Source organism: Cyanistes caeruleus, chromosome 1 (assembly GCF_971803275.1).
Source record: "Cyanistes caeruleus chromosome 1, bCyaCae1.hap1.1, whole genome shotgun sequence".
Taxonomy (NCBI): Eukaryota; Metazoa; Chordata; class Aves; order Passeriformes; family Paridae; genus Cyanistes; species Cyanistes caeruleus.
In genome coordinates, this window is record NC_141701.1 from 67932719 (window position 1) to 67957574 (window position 24856).

General features: G+C 35.2%; 1 long non-coding RNA gene across 8 annotated transcripts in view; it reads right to left on the reverse strand.

Moving 5' to 3' along the window:
* LOC147655562 (uncharacterized) overlaps positions 1 to 21676 on the reverse strand; it is a 43632-nt gene extending 21956 nt beyond the window's left edge. For 4 of the 8 annotated variants that reach the window (XR_015289101.1, XR_015289102.1, XR_015289106.1 and 1 more), the window contains exons 1-3: positions 20705 to 21676; positions 18837 to 18957; positions 14381 to 14465 (exon numbers count right to left, since the gene is read on the reverse strand). This is a non-coding gene — a long non-coding RNA (uncharacterized LOC147655562). Of the gene's footprint in view, positions 1 to 9171; positions 9287 to 14380; positions 14466 to 18836; positions 18958 to 20558 lie in introns of all 8 variants that reach the window. The other 4 variants (XR_015289109.1, XR_015289107.1, XR_015289103.1 and 1 more) reach the window with 3 other exon arrangements.
* Between the last annotated feature and the right edge of the window lie 3180 nt (positions 21677 to 24856).

Here is a 24856-nt window from a genome sequence, read left to right on the forward strand (position 1 = left end):
AACTTGCAATTCTTTCTGCATAGTGCTGCATACTGTTTGGTCTAATAAAAAAACCTGGTTTTTTTTGTTTCAAGACAAAAGTGTAGAATGGAAACATAAGCATTATGCATGGAACATAAAAATGATTATAAAATTTATTCTTTTTTTTTCCTCTTCTCTGTCTTAAGCAAGTGGTTGGATTTTAGTTCAGAAATGGTACGCAAAAGGGTGTTTAAAACCATATGTGACATCATTCACAGTCTTATGTTAGAACCTCTTCATATTTTTTCTAATCAGTTTCTTAGAGGTACAAATGTTGGCCTCTGTAGTTCAGCTGGCCATGTATCACTGAGCTTGGAGTCAGGCTAGTCAAAATTGCAAAATTACAGCTTTAAGGAGTATGAGTGGTTTGAGGCTTGTCACAAAACAACTGTGGAATCAAGATGGTTTTTTGTCAACCAAAAGCAACACTGATATTCCTATAACCCTTTAACTCCCCTGAAATTGTAGGGACACGTGGATAGCCCAACATTTAAAGGTTTTTAGGCATTCAAGTAATTTTCCAGTCATATGCAGGACCATGTTTTGATCCTGACAAAATTTCTTTCAAATTCTGGTGTTTCTTCATATGTGTCTCCCAAAAATAAACATATACTCATTATCTGGAGTAGAAAATCGATTTATATATATTTGAATGCATAACAAAATATATTTCTACCTGCATCTCAGTGAAATTATTGTCTGAAAATTTAGAGATACTTTAGAGTGGGTATCATTACAACTTACCATGTAGGAAAATGTATGAGTCAGGATCTTGCTAGTTTGTGTGTTCATGATTATGGGTGGTATATCCACAGTACACATAAGGACTTTAGACAGTATAATTAAGTCTGCAAGAAGACATATTGTATACATATGGAACCAGTTCACAGAACTAAATCTCCTTCCCTTAATGTATCCGGCCAGAGCTTATCTGGCTCTATCACTTTGGCCTGCAACAGGAGTGGGTCACACCCCGGGAGCAGGATGACCCGAGGTGTGACTGGAGCACTTGCTCTAAGCCTTTTTGGCTGTCAGTCTGCGCTCTGAGGAGACAAGGACAAGAGGGAGGTCTTTTGCATGGGATAATAGAGGATTTGTTGCTCTGGGGAATCTTGGGGGCAAAAGACAGAAAATGCGAGCGTGCAACAGCTGAAACAGGGAGGCGGTTCAAAGGGAGGGTACAAAGCATCAGCTAATCAGAGATATCCTGGGGAGGGTAAAAGGAAGGGTTCACAAAATCATCATCCAATGAGGGAGGTAGGGGGGGAAAGTTGGGTCACATGGACTAATCAAGCTTAGAAGTTTAGGGGATTTCCGACGTGGAATTCCAAACATGTGGTGAGCCTAAGACAGATTGACAGGAGAAACAGGGTAGATTGACAACATGGGGTGGGAGGGTCTCATTTGGACCAAATCATCAATTTAGGTAATAACAGAAACCATACCATTAACAAGAAACACACTTCAACATTCCCTTTTACCCCTCCACTTAAAAAACTTGTGTTTGCTGAACTGAAGTACTTCAGAAACTAAGTAAAGGGTAAAACCAGCAAATATTCCGCCACAAATCTGATGAACCAGAATTAGATTCTCTGAACACTTAGAGCTGAAAGAGCAGTTTTTCAACAATTATAAAAAAATCAGGATTATGACAAAGCTTTAATTTCACAAATATGGCAGCATGTACTTTTACTTAATTTATGCAACATAAGTTTGGGATCTTTTCAGTCCCTCTATGGTTCTGTTTGATACTTTAGCTTTATAAATAGAACCTCCTTTAAAATTAAGTAGCTTCACTGAGCTTCACTGCTTACAGCTGCAAAAGCTAATACTTACTTAGCAAGATATAGCCTCTCATTTTCTAAAGCACCTGTATTTTCTAAATACACCTTCTGTGCTTCTCCCAGGACATTACACAGGCTTTGTTAAATACTTGGTTGTTAGTATTCACCTAGTTTAGAAAGTACTACTTTGAATTCTCTCTGCTACTTTGCAGAACCCTCTCTGATCATGACCAGAGTAGTGAAAAACTGGAAAATTCATACAGTTAAAAAAAAAAAAGAATAATTATCACAAAGAGAAAGTTATTTGTTCCTGATTAAAAAAAAAAAAAAAAAGAGAACAATATTCAGCACAAACATTTTGTAATTTGCCTGTCTATTTTCCAGGCAGAGACAAAAAGGCCTTCATCAATTAAAACAATTTGATTTTATCAGTCTAAAAGTCTTTAGTATGTTTGTGAACCCAGTGCATTTTATCTTGGTCACTCCATCTCAAACCCTTTTGCTACCATCCACCTGGCCTGTTTGCACCAGAATATTAACTGTATGTTGATGAGGAAGGAAGACCAGGGTATGCTTCCATAGAAGTGAAATCCTTCAGTGTAAACACACCAGGTTTAGCAATGAAACTGTTTTTTAGTGGAATGTGCAGTGGCCCCTTCAGAAACACTGCTAATGGAGCCAATAATACTTGTCTTTCTCTAGCAAATATCACAAGTTTTTCCTTGAATGTCCTTTCAGACCTGAATTATTTTGTTTTGCTTCAAATCTGTTGGTTTTTTTCACACCTAATGACAGCCAAGTTGAAGACTGATTAGATTTAAAATGGGCATAAAGCTATTAGATCCATATGTTAGATGATATTCAGCTGAAAGAGGTAATTGTTTACATGACTTTGAATGCCAATAGCACAATAAAGAAAATCCCTAAGGCTAGCTTCTTCACACACAGCATTTGTTATCTACTGGAATTAGCTTACTACTCAAATCTCAGCTCTCATGTAGCAAACTCTGAACACCACAATTTTTATTTTTTTAAAATACTTAAACTAGTTACAGAGTTCTAGTTCAGTTCTGGATGCACATAGTGTTCATCAGTAAAAACCCTAAGAAGCCAGCTGGCTTTAATTTTGGAAGACATAACAGTTGGTCTAACAATTAAAATCCTCACTAGAAACTGAAAATCTATAGATATTTTACATTCAGAAAAACTGAAGTAGTAGCATCACTGAAATTTTTAATATTATTTTTGCAATTAAAGATGATGTTTACAGTTAATATGACCCCTATTCTACTAATAAAAAGCTGTGTCAGGACTGAATTGAATGAACAAGTTTGTGTCTTGACCTAGAAACTTTTCAGGATTTAGAAGAAAGAAGCAAACAAGGAACTCTTAGGTATAGGAAGGTAGACCAGAAATTTTATGATAAGTTCATTTTTATGAAATGTCTACCTTTACCAGTCCTAAGGGAAAATAAAACAGCTCCACTCTAAAAGAAAACTTAAAGGAACTGTTATGAAAACCTATAAAAACACACACTGCTTAAAATATCTAGGAGATAAAAAGCAAGGGATTTCCAGAAAGGGAAAGAGGCTTTGAATGATACAAAGTTTATTTACTATACTGAAGTTATCCATTTCCAGCCTCCAGGCAGTTATGCAGTCTTAAATTAGAGATAAATCTTGCGCAAAATAAAAATCAACCATGTCTGTTTTCCCAATATTTTCAGCAGAGAACCAAGAATAAATGGCTTCATATTCCAAATGCAATATTAGTGTTCTAGTAAGAATGCCACGGTTGGGATTGTTTATTTCATGAACATGAGTTGAGATAGTATTTGTTATTTATTTTTAAATCTGGATTCAATTAAAAATATAATAGGCCACCACACGGAAATAAGCATTGATTTTTAACAATTGACTCATGGAAACACTGCAGGAGAACACTTAAATAGGAAAAAAATACTTTCATAGTGTTGGAATTAGAGCCATAATTCCCTGTGTGAAGTGTACAAGAAATTTCTCTGAGTTTCTGCTGATACTTGGAGCATGCTTATTAGCAAATACTGAGCCTTTGACTCAGGTTCTATTTCTCTGTAATTTCTTCTTATTTTGTCCCCATGTGCTGTATTGTGCATACTATCAGTTGTTTTTTTAAATTTTTTTGTTTGTTTTTTGGGTTTTAGTTGTTGTTGGGGTTTTTTTGGGTTGTTTTGTTTTGTTTGGGGTTTTTGGTGTTAGAAATTATTGTGCACTCAACTAAGCAGAATTCCTGAAGAATGACTGGTATGAAAAGAGGACCACTGGTTGGCCAAGATAATTTGGTGTTGCTCAAATAAGAGTATGCTGTAAGGGTAATTTTGTTAAATGTAGAGGTTAACCATAAGAAGAAAATGTTTCAGATTCAGGGCCAAAGTTAAACATCTTAGAGGAATACAAATAGAAAGAAAAAATTACAATAAATATAATGGCTTTTTACATTTTACAGTTAATGGAAACTGGAACAAAAAAATTAAGATATGACGTGAATATACAGTTTTGTTATGTTTACAGCTTTCCAAAAGTATAAGACGGTAGAAAACTACTTTCAAATTTTTATCAATATTGTAGGGTTGATTGTTTGTTTTTTTTTTTCCAAAGCCATAGTTTTGGATAAAAATGCAGGTATAAAAGCCTTCAAACAAACCTAAAAAAATCCAAGAAAACTTGTCCCTGAAGTTCATCAAACCAGAAAAGTTTCATTTATTTGTGATATCATGTGGTGATTTAACAACCTGTGTAAGTTTGACCTATGTTTGTTGTCTGAAAAAGATTGCCAGTAGTATTTTCTAGCAAGACCTGAAGTTCAGAGGTTCAGAAGAAGAGAAAGATTTCTCTTTTAGCATTGAAGAAATACCAAACATTTGCAGATTTAGTAATAGTAAATATCTATAAACCTTGCATGCATTAAGAAATTCTCCTAAAATACAGAAAAAACATACCTTTCTGAGAAATAATCAATACTTTTTAGGATCAAGTCAAAAGAAATGGAAAAAAAAGAAAGTTAGAAGTAAAAAAATAGAAATTACATTGGAGAATTTTTGGAGTATTTTTTCCCTGCTTTAGGATGTATTTAGTTATGCTCACATCATATATATATATGCACAAATGTATTATATTCCTTGAATGACCTCCCTTAAAATCCCTGAAGCAAAATTTTTGTGATAGGCTTAAAAATTCAGTTTGAGAGGGAAAGGAATATTATGAAAATCTGTCTATATTAATAATTTATGGTTAATAAGAATTTTTATTATTTAACGGGAGGTTAAAACTGTCTTCAAATGTTTTGAGAGGTCTTATATACTTATAAGGCATCAATTCTGTTACTACATAAAAATATAGCAAGATTCTGACCTCTTTGACCCAGGACAAGAGCAAGACCCATGAGTAAGCAAGATTTGATAACATGTAGGAGTTTCTCACTGTTTCACAGGTGTGAAGCTATAGCATAACACATACCAAATTCCATCAATATGAGACCCAAAAAGACCTGATAGAGATATTTCAAAGATAAAATCTGCCCTTGCTTCAACTGTTAATAGTTATTAGTTAGATAACAAATACATTTGGAGTTTAAGTTCTTCTCTAAAGTGGAAAATATTTTGTGGGGTTTTTTCTTTTGGCAAACCAATGAGCTGTGAAATAACAGACTTTAAACAACACCATGAATATAATGTGCCAAGACAATATATACAATCTAATTGACATAAATGTCTTACCTAGTGTCTCTGAATCATAGTTTCAGCATGATCATGACAGCTGTCTTTTACAATTACCAAAATCATTTTCTATGAATCTTGTACTGATAATAGTTTATTTCATTAAAGATACATGAATTCTTCCCTCCCCTCTATTAAATCAAAGAACATATTTCAATTAACTATTGTAGATAACAGCAAAAAAGAAGGACATAAAATAATATACCATCTGTGCTGTTAAACCTATACACAATGCAGTGTGCCAAAGATGGAATTTTTATTTCAAGTAAAACTTTAAATTGCTTTGTTTTTATGGGATTGCTTACCTTAAACTTTTCAGTATATACAAAACACGTGCAATTGCCATTGATGTAATTGGAAAAATGTGCATTTTGAGAGTTGATATAAGAACATATATTTTTTTTTCCTGCTTTATTGAATATGTCTTACCCTTTGTTCCCCTTACATCTTTTCTGTTGTTATCACCTTTAAACTTCAAAGTCAAATTTTCAAAATTCACTTCCATGTAGAAAAGATGTCATATTCCTCAAGTAAATGCACTCTTATCTAATGTATTTTAACTTTTATCTTCAGCACACATTTATCATCATAGTATATTATCATTGTATATTTCTAATAGGCAGTAGGCTTTTATTTTGTAATAAGGCAAATATTGCCACAGCATTTTTCAGTAGAGGGTAATATGGTTTGTTTAGTACTCTGTCAGGTCTGCCTTCTCTGCATGCACTGGCCAGTACCAAGAAGGTACTTTATTTTTTGAAGAAAACAAAAAATTGTGATGCCTTCAGATAGTATCTGCCTCCCATTATGTTCAACAAGACAGAAACAATGCAAAGAGTGCTGATGATACTAAAAAAAAAAGTAAAGAGAATATTATGAAATTTAGCCCCTCTGATAAATATACAGCCATACATTTTAAAGGATTTATGTCCTAATATAACTTAAAATTTAGTTCCTTTCACTTCCATCTAGTCACCAAAAGGTGGCATTTACTTTAAGCTTATTGTCAAGACACTCCCATTAGTTGACAGAAAAAATATTAGTGCCTCTAAAGGATCGCTCATGCGCCTAAATATGGATTGCTTATCAGAAGTGCTTGATAGAAAGCCTGAGCTAGAAATTTTGTCAGCAGCTAGTTACTCTCCAGATTGCTAAAGAAAACTTCTCCCACAGAACTTCAGAGTGAGATATACTTTGCCCACCTGCAAATACCTTAAAGTTGGAAATGTACTTTAACCAATCAGTTCAAGCGCCCTGGTAAGTGTCAGGTATGAGTTGCCATGGAAGAGGTAGCACCTCTTGATGTCTTAGGATGGGATAATTTACATGATTTAAATGAAAATATTCTTTTCAGTTAGCTACAGACAGATTTTAAACAACTTTCTTACACTGGGCATCTATTTTCTCATCTTTTTAATTTTTGTGATATTTAACATTTTTTTCCAGCTACTTCCATATAAGCCTCTAATGTAACCTAAAATTTATTTAATTTGTTCCTGAAACAACATTTTATTTACCTGATCCCTGTCAGGTGTTATAAAGATTAGTATTAAATTATAATTTAAATCTTGTAGTGAGCACTGGCAGAGAAACAGAAGATATTAACTTCTTTTGGGATGAGGAACCATCTTTGGCCATTTCTGGAGCATTTGTGTTTGCACTTATTTTCTGTGTGCATTTATCTTTCTGCATCATCCTAATTTTAGTGCAATTCAAAGCTCTCCTGAAGATGTAATATAGTCTTGCCCTATAGTAACGTGGTTCTGCTGAGTTTGCTTCACATGGTAAAATTCTGAAATCCAGACCAAATCTTCTATAAAAATATTTTAAAAATAAATCATAAATAATCCAGTATGTCTCAAAATTATTTAACTGCAGTGATCAAAATTATTTCAACAATATTTACCTGCATATTTTAGTGAGCAATCCAGATATAGCTGAGACCATAATTTTTCTTCCTCCTCATTTCCTTCATTACCTAGATCAGTGACTACAGCTGTCAGACCCCTGTAGCTAAATAGGTGAGAGCCCATCTCTGTATGCTTAATTTGCTTTGGGCATTCAGAAAAAATATCATCTGCTGCCTGTACCAACAATGCAGAATTGCCAGTATATGCTTTTTTGGTTTTTTAAGTTTAATATTTTACTAGAGAATGAACATTTGATTCTGTGGCTAAAGCAGGCTAGACTAGAGTTTTCTACTACACTGTACTACACTGTGCATTAGTTTAAGCTGATAGTCCTGATGCTGCTTACTAGTGTGGAAGCTTTCCCAAATACATGCATGGATTCCCAAATTCACTAAAGCACACTTGTTAAGATAGAAATCATGCCTTTACAATTAAGCCTAATTACTTACAGATTTTTTTATTTCTTTTTATGCTTCAGCAACAAGATTTTAAAGTTATGCTAGAAAAGAGGCAAATAGTGTGGTTATTAAGCTGGGCAAAGGACACTCCCTTTCTGAAGCTTTGTAACATTGTGTAAAGGACTAGATTCAGAATGCCTCTCTCTGTTTAAATGCATAATACTGGTGTTTCGACTGCATACATGTCTTCTTAACAGAAAGCACTAGGAATTTAACATGAATGAGGAAGACTGGACCAAATTTACTGCTTTTTATGGGACTGGATGCTGTCATGTGACAAGGAATACTTTTAAATATGACTTTTGAAGAGGCCCTGACTCCTGAGTAAATGGGAAAGTGTTGGGTGTCTCTATTAACTGTCTAGGATTCCATGCACATTAGGCTTCAGAGTAGTTGAAGGAAGAATGTAGGTATCTAAAAATTACACAATGCTTGTTTTCTTATAGATAAATTCTTACTCAGATGTAGCTTTTGAGGAATACCTGCCAAATGGAACAGACTTCCTGTAGCAGAATAGACTTTGTATTACAGAGTGCCATGTGTCAGAGTTATTTCTCTACACAGTATTCTGGAGGAAACCAGGGAAATAAAAGTGCTTTACAAGAGTAAGGACAGAAGTTTGAAAAACAGATTTTCAAAGTATTTCAGTGAGTGAAAAGCATAAAGAAAATGCATCAGAGTTTAATTCAAAATGTACTTAAATGGGGGAAAAAATAGTGTTGCTACAGGCCTATAAAAGTCTTATTGTGCATGGCACTAAATTTGATGTTAGCTGACACACCAGCACTCTGAGTTAACTACTAGTGGCATATTTCAAATTCATTGTTGAGAGACATGTTGACTTTTTTACAAAACCTGAACAGCTGTATTTTAATAAGGAATTTAGGGGGAAAAAAAAAGCTATTAAAGGTATATGAGTGAACAGAGAAGAAACTATTTCTACATTCAGATGTACAGTGAAGCAGTTTTTATAAAATTTCCTTTTCAGTTGGTCCTTGTACAAAGAATACTTTAATGTAGACAAACCTTAGTTGTTGGTACTCGCTGTTCTTTCACAATCAGTATGTTGATTTTAATAATATGGAAAGGAAAATACAATTGCTAAATAATAAATATCCCCCAATATTTTTTGACCTCACACTTTTATTTCATTTGATATCAGTAGCATTGTGCCACATAGATTTTTTTTTCTTAATAATGTAAGGAAAAGTTAACAACAAATAATTTCAGTACCATTGTTTTACCTTCTGTCTTTACGAGGATGTTATTCCTGATCCAGAAAGATCTTGCCTTCCAGCAGTTGGTATTTCTACAGCATACTTGCAATATTTTGTTACTTCCTGTGTAATGCAGTTTTAGCTTTAGAAAAAAATATTTCCAAGAATGACTCAGAAGAAGTCCTCTATCTTTTGTTAACTCATATCAGGAATGAACTAGGTGTCAGTACTTCTTTTGGATTTGGGTTCTATATTTTAAAGAGTAAGATCATAAAAAAACAAACAAACAAACATCATATAGAGTGGGAAACTGATTAATGAGAGTTGAATCCTTGTGAGATATTTAGTTCCTATTTATTAATTTTTATCATTCTGGATTATTCTGTTCTTCAGCTTGCTGAAGATTTTGTTTGTTTAATGGAAGGAAAGAACTAATGTTTCAGAGTTTAGCATTTATATTCCTTCTTTCTTAACAAAATACCATGTATACAGCAGCCAGCTCTAAGTACTTATGTCCTTATTCACCTGTATGTTTTCAATATATTTCACATTCATATGAAAGTTCTGTGTTTACAAGTTCAGCTTAATGATAGCAACATTGATTTCCCATTCCCTGTGGATTAAATTTTTATAGTTTTCCTTATACATGGCATAGAATTCCACGGAACTTTCCAAAGCAGAATAAACTTCATAAAATAGGACTGGAAAGGAGACCTTAAATAGCCCTTGGAGTAAAAGCAAAAGATAACACATGAATAAAATTCAAATTCATGTAAATTAGAAGAATTTCCTTGGTGACAGAAATGTTTTCACTTTTACAGGTATCAAAAATCAATTAATTTTTCCTTAGATATCAAAAAATCAAGTTGTTCAAACAGCATTTAAGATTCACAAATATAGTAGTGCTGTGGAAGAAGTCTGTCTGGCACTCAGATTTTCAGTGGGTGGGAGGTGTCGGGCGGGGCTCAAGATAAGAGCAAAAGAAAGAAAACTGATGAAAAAAATTATCTGCACCCCAGCCAAACTTAGAAATCATATCTTGAACAACAGCATGTCAGTGTCAACAAAGCCCAACATAAGTAAACCACAACTATAAAAATCATAACCTTCAAGTAAATATTAGTTTAGTGAGCATTAGAACTAATTGGATCTGATTTCATTTTCCTGTACTTTTTCTGTCTATTTAAAACATTGAAACATTTTGAATGGGTAACCGATGATGCCTGGTGTGTGCAGATTCACTGATGTCTAATGAAACATCCTAACAAAACATTTTCAGCAATTATAATATTTCTACCTTCTTTCCCTTGAGTCACACTTGCAAGAAGATAAACATCTTTAAAATTTTTATCCTTGTGTGAAATTTGTTTCATGATGATCAGTGAATTAAATAACTATTTAGGGACCTGTGAGCTCATACTTACCTGGAGCATGATCTTAGGAAAAATTCACTTCTACAGAAGCAGGCTGATACTTAACACACCGAAAAATTAAAATGCTTTCAGTGTTAAATTCAATTCTAAACTTAGAATAATCAGCTGCATCCAGTGCTTTGATGAGTCACAAGCTGCTGTCAAATTATGTCATCAAAAAATAGATTATACTAGGATGAATTAATAAGATTATTGTTTGTCAGTTGAAGAAGGACTTCTGCTTTATCAAACATTGTAATGTGCAAGGAGTGCTGGATCCCATTTTGGTCATCACATTTTGGAAAATAATTAAATGGATATATCTTGGTGGATGTCAGTATAATTGTGTTGTCAGAAGTCTAGAGTGTGGGGCCGGCAGAGAAAATTTAAAGAACAGGGAAAAGAACTGGAGGAAGTAATCCAGAAGTGATATAATGGTAGTCATCTGTTAGGTTTTTTTTAAGCCAAGGGCAGTAATCAGTGTCCCAAATCTTTGGGACAAAAGTAATTGCAACAATAGAATGTTGGATATTATGTTAGATATACAGGAAAATGTCAGAGATTACTAAATATTCAAAAAGACTATTTAACCATTACAGTGTCTTTATGAGAAAATTCAAAGACCACACTACATCCAGATTTATCAGAAATGACCTTGGTATGACTAATCTTGCCCTAGGGTATGGGTGATATAATAGAATCTTTGGTGTACTGTTCAATCAGATTTTCAATGAGACAGGCAAGGTGATGGGGAAATAGGAAATGGAGATACTACCAGAAACATTAGGTTAAATATCCGTAGGATAAGTATCATCTTTGCCTGTGGAATTGATTCCCTGTTGTACATTTCTTCCAATATATGAATCACTAATTTCACAAGATTCAACATGAAAAGGTGTAACACACAAGCTGTAAGGAGTAGAATCAAACATAGATGTAGTTATATCCTTGCTGACTGTAGCAGTTCAAGACTGTGAGGAAATACATTTGAAACACTGAAAAAAATCCAGATTGCCTCTATCAAACAAGCCCTAAATAAGAAACAACAAAGGTGAAGGCATTCTTTTATTTTTTTCAGGCTATGCTGATATATTAGCTTTTTCACAATCTGACATGAAAAGTATTTTCCATGTTATTTCAAAAACAAAGTGTCTTCTTGACTAGACTGTCTTAATGCTTTTGCTCTAGTAAATGAGGGGTTTTAGCAATTACAGGAAGTACAAAACTGAAGTGATTTAAAATGTCTTCTCCACACTTGTTTTTTCCCCTTCAACTTATTCAGCAGTTACTTTACAGCTACCAGAAGAAATAGTTCTGTGCTAGATTTCAATATGCAGCAAATACAAAAGCTCCATCTGTCTTTCCAACCTCAAACAATATAACATTTCTCTTGTTCTAATATTCAGCCAGACTCAGAACATGTACAAGGAAAAGCTGCCTGAGTGAAACCATATTAAAACAGAGATTATACAGATTGGCTGCCTGCAGCATTGCAAAGTGCTATCATCACAATTCTGTCTGCTCTAGTGAAGACATCTGTCTTGATAGGAGCAAAAGTCATGCAAAGGAGTTTAGCCAGAAATATACAAAGTATCAGGATAGAAGGAAAAAAAAAAAATCATGTCAATGTTTACCTTTTTGAAATACAGTGTAAAATAAGGTTGTTTGTTTTTTTTCTATATTTAGTGTCCACAGAAAATGACATGTTTTTTTGAATTTTATTGTTTTCAGTGAGAGCTCTCAGAAGCTTTCATTGATTTTTTACCTTGCTTTCTAGTCACCCAGCATTTTAGGAAGTGAGTCACTTCCTAGCAGCACATCTAGGAGGTTTCTTTGTAACAGTGCTCAGTCCTAATCCAGATCTGTTTTTCTGTAGTGGTGGAAGAAAATGTACAAAAATTTGGGTCTGCAAATCTAGAGGCCTAGAACATCAGCTTCAAAGTCCTATCCATTGCCTGTTCTCTATTTTTGTGCTACTCAATCCATTATTGAATAGCACAATTAAGAGAAAAAACAGTCTCAGTGAATATGGAATCTTAAATGATTGTCTACTTTTTTTCTACATTAAAATTTGAGGAACAAAGCCAAGAAATTATGCCACCATAAACAAGTACACAATAATTTCTCTTAGTTTTTAGTTTTTATAATCCATCCTCACATACAGATATTATTAATTGTTCAATGATCATAATGACAGTTGTGGTAAAGGAGGAGAAATAGCAAATAAAGGAGAAGAAGAAGAAGAAGGAGAAAAAGAAGAGGAAGAAAGATGAATTTTAGAAGACCATATTTGGACCATAATCTCTAGAGGTTGGAGGGTTTGTTTTATTCACAGTAATGTGTGAAACTTGAGAATTTATTATCAACGAGTCAAAATGAATCTCTCAGAAAAGTACATTTTTTCAGAAACTCAGTCAATGAACATGTTTTCTTGATTCTTGAATAAATGTTCAATTATATATATATAACAGTATATACATATTGTTTCACATATTTTCAAATACAGAGCAAGAATTATTCTGAGCATTTGGGTTTTCAATCTTACAACTATTCTTCTCATTTGCTTTCTTTCATTGAAATTCAGATTAATTTTCTTGGTTATGAACATAAATCTGGGGCTGAGTTCTTTAAACCTGTCCTTAACACTAAATGAGCCTCATAAGGCCTTTAAACAATGCTTACATTTCCCCCCTTCAACTTTTAGCAAAGACCTTTTCCGCTATCCCTGTGATTCTGGGATCAGAAACACTGGGTGGTATGCAATTGTGATGCAATTAATTTTGGCTGTGCTTCAACTGATGCAGGTGCTGTGGACACATCTCTGGACTACTGGACTTTCAGTTGGGAAGCACACCTAGGTCTGTTTGCTCTGGGTTGGTTTTCACTCTATATGGACACATCAGCACCACTGGTTATTCTGCAAGCAGTACCTTCCAGCCTAAAATGACAGCTGTTTTACTGAAGTGTTTGTCCATTGCTATTTAGTAGATGGCAGCGGAACTGGGATTCTTAGAATAATTCTAAGGATGTTTCATTTGCATCTCTTATTTTTGATTCTTGTAGTACAGAATTATGAGAGGGGGTCTAATTTCAACTGTAACAAGAACCTGAGATGATGAGTTCCTAGAAGGACCTAACCCTGTATTTAGGCAGGAGGGAGCTGTTGCCCAATGTTACGTTCACCACATACACACACCAGTGTTAAGAAGTTATTATGAGGAGTACTCTGTTTATTAATTGCAGTAGGATGGAATATTTTAGAAAGAAAGGCAATTGTTAGTTTTGCATATAATCCTTTTGAAATAATGGGACATATAGAGGTGCAAAGAAAAAGACTTAGAGGCAAGGATCTCGTTTCCCACTTATTGGCATCAGTTAAACTGATTATTATTGTTTTAATAACCATGACATTTTGAATGAATGTTCATTTGGGCTTTTAACTTGGAGTGTTGCCAAGACACTGCTGTACTTTTCTTCCCTAATGTTTTCATGTTTAAATGTCTGCTATTTTTCCTAGGCATCTTTCCTCTACCCTATCTTGCTTCTTTGTTTCAATGGAGGTTGTTTTGAAACAAGACGCCTAACCCCACTTATCATTATTTGACAATCTGGTGTAATCAATAAGTGCCTTTTATGGATTAACTTAAATATTTGTTGTAGAATTTCTTTCTCTTTTTATCATAGGTGCTGCAATTTTATTTTTATCTACCATGAAAAAGCCCAATATGTACCTTACTCTTTCAGTAACAGAAGACACATAGCTTTGTGTCATATGAAGCAAGTTTTGTTTCAGCAGCTGTTCATTCTGTTAACTAGTTTCTTACCATTTCTTAGCAAACCTCGGAGCTGCAGTTTCGCTTCTCTATATTCAATATATTCTCTCACTTCAATATATTCCCTTTTGTGATGCTGGTGAGGAAATTTGGAGAGCATTATAAAAACAGAAAAGTAGACATAGATAAGGAAGGTGATATTGCAAGAATTAACTTAGTGTCTGACACAAAAATCTCATGTATTGGAGATTCTGAACTAACCAACCAGAATTGCTACCATACTACCTCCTCTAGTTTCATTTCAAGGCTACAGATAGCAATGGAGAGCAAAGTTGGCATTTCTCCTCAGGAGTAAGAAATGTGTGGGGCACATTAGTGGGGATAAAAATATGCAAGAAAAAGAGTTTGAAGGACAGTCACATGCTGCACTGTTGTACTTTGAGATGCTGGTTGAGCTTCAGTGAAACGATATGATCCCTGCTTCCCAGGTGCTGGCACACAGACATACAAGCCTTTGAGGGCAGAGACTTACTCCAGCTGGCGGTACACACCCACTCCAGCTGCCCAGGATTCCCCTGGTCCCAGTAGTTTATCCCATTGAATTCTCACGCCTAGAAATATGCAGGTGCTCTCACACAAGCCTGCTTTCTTAATATCCCTTATGTCCGGTTCGACCCCAAACTGCTTTTGCCCTGCACCCCTATGTCGCACCTCTGGACAGCAGCACCCCTTAGTCCAAGAGGTGACGGACAGCTGCTCCCCACAACTCACAGGATGGGCTCCATGGCCTGTAGCCCTGCTCAACAGTTCAGGGAGGGGCCTGGAAGTCCTGATGTTCCTCAGGAGTCCTTCCTTTGTGTTGCCACCTGCCATGAAGAGAAGCACTGCAGTGCTTCTCTGGGCCATGGCAGATGGGCCTTGGCTGGGCTGAAGGTCCCTAGACGGCCCAAGGGAGTCTCCCACCCGGGAGTGATTTGGGCCTGCTCCTCCCTCTGTTGTGTCTCTTGGCTCCTTTGTGGGTGTCCAGAGGAGACTTGTCGCATAGCCAAGTAGATACAGACTTGTTTTTGTGCACTTTAAAGGGTACTTTAAATATTCTCTTTGACATGCTAAAATTCAGTAAGAGAAAATATATCTGCCATTTGTTTCATGTATCCATCATAAATATAACAAGAAAAAGGAACACCTAAGGTTTGTCATGGAATTCTTAAATTATGTTTGGGGCCCTGACTTTGTAATTTAACAATTATATTTGTTGTTTGTAATTATACTCTAGTAGGATTTTCTTCCAAGCTCTGCCCTGTTATGTTGGTCTTTAGTTTCATCAGCCATGAGTTTGAAACAATACTTAGTTATTTTTCAAGTTTTCTTGGGTAGAATGCAAAAGAGAAAAACACAATAATGGCATAATGCTTGCAAAAACAGAATTGAATTTTTCAGGGACTAAAATGAAATTTCAGCTTTTTCAACTTTTTAGTTGACATGAAATCAGTTTGATAATGTGTTGCAAAGCACAGTCTTGGTTTTGACTTACACTTGAAGACAAAATGACTCTGTGGTGCACACATGCCAGACATGTGCTCCCCATGCTGTCTCTTTCTTAAGTGCAATCCTATTTACGCAATACTGAAATGGCCTGACACCATTTCTCTGTATATGTGCCTCAAAAATTTTTCTTTTTATGTTGAAGATAGAAAACTCATTCCTGCTTTTTTTCCAGTGTGAACTACGCTTAGTATGTTTTCAATGCTCTTAAACTAAGATGAAAGAAGACTGTTGACAATCTGTTTGTAGCTGAATTTATTTTTCCTGAGCAGTGTGAACTATCTTCTGAAGCTAGAAATATGGTTCTATAGTTTTTAAAACCAGATTATCAAGTTTGCTGCAGCCAAAACAGTATCTTCAAGTAATCTTCAAATGTATATTTAACAATATAATTCACACTATTTTAAATTCATATATTTCATCAGGAAAACAGCTTGATTATTGTTTGTAATTGTATTATTATTACAGCATTATGATGTACTTTACAAGAGTTACCCTTTTCCATCAAAGGAGATGAATATGAAGCAGAAGAATTTCAGCTTCATATGTCTACACAAACACACTACATTGTATCACAAACACAAAAAAATAGACTTTATTTTCCTGAACTTATAACACACTCACATAATTTCCCTTCTGATCGTTCAGCTACACATAATCCTAGCAAAATGCTTTTAACTCAGTGGATCCTAATATATCTGATTCCAAATGCGGGACCTTAGTTGAGAATTCAACATCCTTTCAATTTGAAAATGCATTCTTATAATGGCTGTATTGAGGCACATTATGAAGATAGAGGAGTCTCAGGGAAGTCACCTTTATCAAGAAAGACAGAAAATTATTTCAATCTGAGCCTCATTTTCACAAATTAATGGATTTTCTGCTGTGGCTTCACAGGCTGGCTAATCTTATGTTTAGCAACACATTCTTCAGGGCATATCCCTGTGCCTTTTCTGAACAAGGACCATTTTTGTCTTTATAATATTGCAATTAATTCGATGGCCACCCAGTCATAAATGAAGCTTAGGAGTCAGTAGTTAAAAATTAGGTAGAATTTGTATGTTTTAGATTTGTCTAACCCCCAGTATCCTTGCTAGATGAACATCACGTCTTATTTAAACCTCTGTGAACAAGTACATTTAATACTGATGAGGTTCCTCCAGCTCAGTGAATCTCCACAGCCTCATGTACAGCTTAAGTAGCAAAGGTTATGAATTAAGTGAATATAGGTATTGTATTAATGATAAATGACAGGACCAGTGTAAAAGCTATGAAAGAAATTTCTCCCTATTCTAACAATGATATTTTTTCCCCCCCAGTGCAATTACTCAAAAAAAACCAAAAAAAACCAAACCAAAACAAAACAAAACAAAACAAAAAAAAAACAACTTCAAATACAGTCTTCATGTAATTACAAGAAAATAATCTTCAGTCACAAAATTATTGAAAACCTGACTTGTCCATTTAGACTTCTTGGAGGACCCAATAATTATATTTATTAGATTGGAGGTTTTTGTTTTCTTTTCAGTGTGATATACTGAAATTTTTACTCTGAAGTCAGCAGACTTGTTTGCGCTCTTCAGAATACTGCTCAAATTTTAACAAATGTCTATCAAATTTTTTTTGCTAATCTTTTCAACTGCCCCACTTATTTACAGAAGAGACACTTAAAGTATATTACCAGTGAGAAATGGGTCTGGTCATAAACTACTTTTAACCAGAAATACTAGACTTTGTTGGATCATAATGAGGGGGTGCTTTGGAAATAAAAATGTAAAATAAAAGAAGAAAAATTAGTTCTAACAAAGGAGAAAGCTACCATGCAGATACAGAATTTTAAAAGCAGTCAGTCACAATATCAACAAAAACCCAGACAGGCTGAGCTTAATAAAATCCATAGTATTTCTGGAAAGGGAGCAGTTTGTATTTTTTTATTATGGGAAATGTAACTGCAAAACAAAATAAAACAAGCAGGAAACCAGCTCAGCTGCTTTACTTGCCTCAGGGGTGAAAATGTCATGTCCCTGCAGCCCAGTGGGGTCTGGGAAACAAACTATATCTCCAGGCCACGGTCACACTTTAAATACCCAGTATATACCCTCTTTAAGAAAATGTTTCATCCAGGCACAAACAGTATGCTTCTGAGTCGTGAGCCTTGCTGACTTAGTATATCTGTTTATTTTTTTATTTTCTCTTTTTTCCAGGTTATTATTTTTTGACCTAATTTCATGGACATGTCTACTGGGTGAAGTTTAAGTTGCCATCAGCTGCCAGATGTTTGGCGATGATTTTGATTGGCTTCAAAAAACACAGTGATTTCCTCTTAATCTGTTAGTATACTTCTTCCTAGGCTTCTGCACTTCAGTAACCTCTGCATTTTTGGGATGCTTGCATATCTAGCTTGATGAATCTCTTAAAGACTCTGCTTCTATTGTTTCTGGGTTCCTTACCTATCACCACTTCCTCCTGACACTTATTTCTTCAAGCATTCCTGTGCTGCTACACAAGTGTTTAAAAAAGAGTAAATCAAGCAGTGACACAACCACTCAGTCATGCAGCTGATCTCTTACTGATGTTCTGTTCAGTCATTACTGCCAAATGTCCTGTAGCACCACAGAAACTAATGGTTGTCATCCCTTATGACTGAGGCACCATCATGAACAGGGTCATTATTCTGTTTTCTAATCACTGTGCAATGATTACTTCTTGCTGCAGACAGCTTATATATAAACATCTGGGATGTACTGCAGGGATGTTCTTACCAGTTGGCATCTCTGTCTGACTATAATTTACTAAGGGACTAATAGACGAAAACCTTACTAGTCTAGTTAAAATTATCTACTCTGATAGAGTTGATACCAAGAAAATATATAATTCTGTCCTTTAGTTTTCTTACATCTTGAGGATATTTAAGGAATCTACTTTGCACCATTTTTCAGCATGAATATTCAATGAGGTCTACCTGGAAGGTGAAGGTCCTTCATCATTCAAACATTTTTTCTAATAACTTGATGATATGAAGAGGCTTGGGGAGATCCAGATGAATCAAACTTCTTTTTCAGACTATCAGACAGTAAGATTTCCTGTGTGAATCAATAAAGGACATGGAAGTTTATGGCAATAAGTGACACAAAATACATAGGCTGTTTATCTTGTGCATTGTTTTGTATATATCTGTACAAATGCTTCACTGTTTAGTGGCTTCTTCTCTGCCTTGCTGACATAAAATTTTATCTCACCGATATAGAGCTGATATACAGGTACCGTTTCCTTTTTCTGCATACTTCTGTAGTGTCTAGTATGCAGGAATCCATATCCCATAGCAGGATCTTTAGTTGTTAGAGTACAAAATACACATTAAATTGTGATTTTTAGGTCTGGGTCAAATTCTGCTAATGAATTCATTATCTATTTGATTTCTTGTACATGCACCAGAAGAAATGCATACACATGAAAAGAGATTGAGTAACCAAATGATATCATCAGAAAAAAATTGTCTGTGGCTGGGATAGTGCAAGGTTTTAAATCCTCAGTTTCTATAAGCACTATCTGTACATAACTGAAATAAAAGGAGAATAACAGCCAAAAGGAGAATAAATATCATTTGTTATCAAGTCTTTCATACCAAGGAATCCTAATCAAGGATTCATATAATTATATTTTTCTAAGCTCACACATTTCTGCACATTACTTATTTTTTTTCAAATGAGCATGGAATACTGCATTTTTTTCTCATAGTTGTCTATTTGTTAAACCTGATCATTGTCATGGATGGACATGTTTTAGATTACTTTGAAACACTAGAAGTATCAGAATTATATAAAACTATTTTGCTATCCCTCGTTTTTCTTCCATTTGTTTATTTGATTTTGTTGTTTTTGATGATTGGTAGTTTTTAAAAATTAGTTTAAAACACAACTTTGCAAACAAGGGATCTTGTTACAACTACTTAGAATGTCAGCATCAATTTGCATGATGGGTTTGCTTTTTTTCTGTCTTTTTTTAAATAAAGAGATCACCTGTTACTGATTAACTTGGATGTGACTCCTGGAAATAGAAAGCCCCATTTACTTTCAGTAAATTCAAGCTGCTTTACAGCATCCCAGTGTCACAGGAGAGTGGTGAACATGGCTAACCAGTTAGTCAGAATGAAAGCAGTAGGTAATCAGGCCCTCATGCCTTTATGCAGAGTATTTGGGTAGAGCTCTTAAGAATTATTGTTACTCTCCTTTGTGAGCTTGAGAATGTGGTGATTCAAGCTCATCTTTGAGTGTTTGGGTGGGATGTTACAAAGCTAAGGGTGTCTCTGTCCGCATACAGCTTATAATGGCCCTAAAGCTTATATGTAATGCTTTCGCTGTTGCTATGTGTTTTTTCTCTTTATCAGTGAAGTCAGACCAGATAGTTTAAATACTTTTTAGTTAATAACCTATGGAAGATAGACTCTGATAATTTTTTTTCACCTGATAGCACTCCTGGTTCTGACACTGTCATTTGGTTTTTCAACCACAGGTTTGTAAAAACAAAATCAAGTTTTAGAACCTTTCTCATAACAGACTTGTTTGACAACAGATTAATATCTATGTTTGTCCAATCAAAAGCAAACAAACAAACAACCACAAACAAACCAAAAAACACACAAAAAGAAAAATAAACCAAAAACCCTGTCCTGGGGTGACTTTACCTTTAAGATAGCTTTGGGAGCTGGGGAAGTTGATGGGAGGTAGGGAGGCTGATGGGAGTTTTTTCTCCTGACCAATTATTGATCATTTCTGAGAACTGACAGTGATTCTGACCATTGAAAAATGCGATCAACTTGTGAATACCTACCCTAGGACTAAAGACCAGGAATTTCTCTCTCTATTTGGTTTCCAGCTTCTGAGGAGGTAACAGGCTCTGTCTCGGCCTCCTCCCCCACTCCAGGCCGGACAAGGCCGCAGAGGGCGGGGGGGGGGAGAAACGGAGCCGGCCGGCCTGGCTTGGTTTGTAGTTTCTGCTGCTGGACTGAAACCTGGCACCATGAACATCTGCAGCTTTTCCAAGACTTTAACTCTTTTACTACCTGGATGAGACTTACAGATTACTCCTTTTTTCCCAGAGAGAGGGGAAGAGAGAGAGAGGGATAATCAACATGAAGAAGATACCATAAAACCATCAAAGACAGTGAAGGAAAGAATTAAGTTTTAGATGGGGAAGAGAGAATAAGGAGATGTTTTAATAAGCTGAAATATTTTTCTGTTAAAGCTATGGAGATGGACAATAGTGTTCTGAAAAAAAGTTCCTTCAATTCATGACAGAGTATATTGGGAGGAATGGAGTGTTCAAAGGGTGGATTTTGAGCAAAAGGTGGAGTAATTGTGATCCAGTGAGGTGCTGGAACAGAGGGGGAGAAGTAATAGTTGAAGATTTGGGGCCGTCAGGAGGTAAAGAGAAAACTTCTGTTTCCAGAGAGGCTCACAAAGACAGATGAAGAGAACTTCTGCGTTTGAATAACTCATCCTTAAAAATTACATCCCCAGACTCATTTGGCCCATAACACACCTCAGAGTGATGTGAAATGGTAGGAGACAACTGATGGCAGATTTCTGGGCAGCTGGCATCAGAGAAGTAGAAAGCTATAACAGAAATAGTTTTCTTGTGAGAAACTCCGTAGATTAGCAGAAGAAGACTTCTGTTTCTCTAAAATGACTGATGAAAAGACTATAACAAGAATTGGGACTGTTGTAAACACCAAAGATTTTTTGTCTTTCTGTTGTCATGTGAACAAGGGAATGGTTGGGTAGTGGGGGAGAAAAAGGTTTTCTGGAGGTTTTATTCTGGTTTTCTTATTCTTGTAGTTTTTGTTAATAAACTTTCTTTATTCCTTTTAAGTTTTAAGCCTGTTTTTCTCTTGTTCTAATCCATATCTCACAGCAAGAATTAAGTAAGTTTTCTAGTAATTTTTTAGTTGCTGCTTTAAAACCACAACAAACCTGAACAAACAAAAACCCCCCCAAAAAAAAACAACAACAAAAAAAAAAAACTCAAACAAACCAATCAAACCAACAAACAAAAAAGCCTACAATACACCCCATCCAGTTCAGATGCTTATAAAAGATTGTGACTTGGCAGGTAGTGAATTCCCCTGACAATACTGCAAAATCTAGTTTATAACATCGTGTAAACAATGAGAGTTAAGTAATTACCCAAGGCTTAAATGCATGTAATATACTGTCTTTTAGGGGCCCAAATTCTACATCCAGTTCTTTAAAATACATAATGAAAACATACAGAACTCAGCTTTAATTAACATGGAACTCAGTCACTCAGATCAGGCAGAACTGAACTGCTGAAACTATGCTTCAGAAATGATTGCTCAATCTCTGCTCATTGAGCACCCCTCTGTTTGATGGTAATGCTCTCTGGATGCTCACAATCCTGCTCCTGGGAACATGAAGAAGAAGACCTCTTGTAAGTTTTGTTTACTATTTAGTACATATATATATATATATATATATATATATATATATATATATTTATTTTTTTTTTTTTGTCTCAGACTATTAATGGGCTTGATCTGGGCCATGATCTTAGAGCAAATCTATCTCATACAAATCGTATAGGACCTGGGACTCAGATGAAGCACAGTGATAGTCACCTTCTTTTAAAACACTCTTTTCTTTTTTCTAGGTTTTTATGGAAAAAAACTGTCTGTGGCCAGAGCAGAGAGAAGGGGATTTGTGGTGAGGGTCTTCTGCAGTAAGTTAAGTCTTTTGTTCTGTGCTGAGAGGCTTGGTTTTATGACAGGTCTTAAGGAACTTGGCATATTGAAAGTATCTAAATGAAGATACAGAAGATATATGTTGCTACCCATACATATACAGTGTAATTCAGCCTGAGAAAGAGAGAAAACTAATTGAACAAAAAGATGGTCAGCATCACAACAGATGGGTGAGAAGAAACACATTCTGAAAAATTAGAGATACCTTCTGTAATCTAAATAATAAAGGTTTAGGACTGTCTTCCAAGAGGTAAATAACCAATGCTGAACATTTTCAAGAAGGATCTCAGTTTTGTTTGCTTGTAAATTTTTTTTTTGCCTGGAGAATACTATGTAATTTAAAAATTTATTTCACTGAGATTCAAAGCAAATATTTCATGAAAGCCTTCTATTTTAAGTAGTATAACAGGAAGATGCATGCATAAAATCCTAATTGGAGTGACTCAAGTTTAAATGAAATAAAATGAAACATTTTTTTTGTCTTCTGCACACATAAAATATATAAAGAAAATTGTTAAAGCTACATTCTGTGCTCTAGAACACGTGAGGATTAAGTTTCATTGTACAGTAATAAGTAAGTTTTAATTATATGGCTGTAGAATATATTTCTGTACAGAAAATCTATCTGATACCAGACATAGGATGCAATAGGTTCATTTTCTAGAGTAGCTGTTCAACACTGTTTTTCTTCAGTTCCCCTGCTCTTCAAACACCACTTTGAATAAAGAATCTGTAATTGTGTGTCAGTCTTATGCCTCAGAGTAGTATTTTCATCAGTCATTTTTCCTTTTCATTTTGCTTTTCCTTTTCCCTCCTATTTCCCTCCTATTTCCTCTCTTCTCTTTTTTCTTTCTTTGTTTTTTCTCTTTTTTATTTTTTTAAAATTTATTTGATTTTATTTACTTTTTTCACTAAAGAATTTATACTCCTGCTATTCTGAAGTGTGCTGATTTTTAAACCAGTTCCTAGAGAATATGAAGACCAGATTTCCTAATGAAAAAAAATCTACAAATATTTAGTGAGACATTCCAGGATTATGAGGGACAAATCCGAGGTGATGATCATATCCCTGAGAACACATAGTAGGCAATCTTCCATATATAAGAGCCAGGCACCCACTAAAAGAAGAGTGCCTCATTAGTAGACATCTTTCAAATGGGATTTCTTGACAAAAAACTCCACCATCTTTTGTCAGATACATTTATACCTGCTCATGTTCCTTTTCCACAGCATTTTCCTAGACTGGTTCTTGTTCTCACCTGCCTACAGACCCACTCTCATGATCTGTAGTACTTCATATTCTCCATAAACAGCCTTAACTTTGGGCTCCTTTTGCAGTTGGTCTGGGCCTGATCTCTACCAGTCCCAGAGGTTTTTTGCCTGTAGTTTCCATGGAGAATGCTTATCACCTTTCTCAGTCTGTGTTTCAGCATTCTTGATGAGCCCTCTTCTTCAGTCTTTCGTGTTCATCTATCTTAGTTCAGCTTCTTGATTTTCTAGATCAAGCCTTCTGATTCCATCTCGGATTCACTTCAATTTTCAGTTCTCCTACTCTTTTTTATCAGTGTATAATATCTGCTCTCTTGCCTTGTTTCAGCTATTGGCATAAAGTCTGGTGACATGGACACTGCCTTGCAGTGCCCACATTCAACCAGGCCTCTGCTATGAATGAATTTTGCAAGGAACTTCTTTCCTTAATCTTGGAGTACACTTGTGAGCTGTGGGCTCACAAGTGTACTCCACTTGTGGACTGATAGATCATGTAAAGCCTGGCTACTAGGGTGATAAGAATTGCTGAGGTGAAAACATTAGCATTGATTTCTCTGCCAAACAGACTTCTCTTCACATCTTATACAAAGAACTTTTAACAAATCCAGATTTATGCTCATGCTGACAAGCTGTAACAACACATCTTTTGCTAACAAATGTTTTTTACCTGGTTTCATTTTTGGAAGTGGCTACTTTAGGGACTTTCACTGGGCCTTTAGTTTTTACATCAGACAGAAACAGATCCTACATTCCTGTGAGGAATAGATGCCTAAATTCTTATTAGTTTCAGCAAGAAAACAGGAATTAGAGATGCTATTCTACTTTATTTAGTCATCAACATTACCACTCTCTCAGTTTAGGATGTATACTTTTATTTTAATAGAAATGCATCATAATTCAGGCAATTATATAGTTGAAAAAGGGATGTAACATGCAATTGAAAGATGATTTTT